At 39.1% G+C, this 565-nt stretch overlaps 1 pseudogene; it reads left to right on the top strand.

The window, feature by feature from the left end:
- Nucleotides 1-217: 217 nt before the first annotated feature.
- LOC147823638 (U2 spliceosomal RNA) lies at nt 218-286 on the top strand (annotated as a pseudogene).
- The last annotated feature ends 279 nt before the right edge of the window (nt 287-565 follow it).

Genomic DNA, 565 nt, shown 5'->3' with positions numbered 1-565 from the left:
TTCTCTAATGGCCAGGGAAGTTGAGGATTTTTTCATGTATTTATTGGCTATTTGTACTTCTTCTGTGAAGTGTCTATTCATTTTGCTTGCCCATATTTTGACTGGGTTTTTTATTTTGGGAGAGTCTAATTTTTAAAAAATTCTTTATATATTCTAGGTAAAGAGAAAAGGGGGAGGCACCACAATCCTGAATTTGAAGTTATATTACAAAACTATTATCGCTTCTTGGCCTTTTGGCTAAGATCAAGTGTAGTATATTACAAAACTATTGTGATTAAAACAGCATGGTACTGGCACAAAAAACAGACATGAGGATCAATGGAACAGAATAGAGGATACAGAAACAACTCCAGGAACACTCAGCTACTTTATCTTTGACAAAGAGGCCAAAAACACCCACTGGAGGAAAGATAGCCTTTTTAACAAATGGTGTTGGGAGGGCCAGGGATGTAGCTCAATGGCACTGTGCCTGCCTGGCAAGCATGAGGTCCTGAGTTTGATCCCCGGTACTGGAGGGAAAAAAAATGGTGTTGGACTTTCTGAACAGAACCTCAGTTGCAAGGAA

The sequence above is a fragment of the Heterocephalus glaber genome, unplaced genomic scaffold, assembly GCF_053883595.1.
Source record: "Heterocephalus glaber isolate CG9 unplaced genomic scaffold, H.glaber_assembly_v1.0 deba00001571, whole genome shotgun sequence".
Lineage (NCBI taxonomy): Eukaryota > Metazoa > Chordata > Mammalia > Rodentia > Bathyergidae > Heterocephalus > Heterocephalus glaber.
Note: the sequence above shows the minus strand (reverse complement) of the source record. Positions and strands in the feature narration are given on the sequence as shown.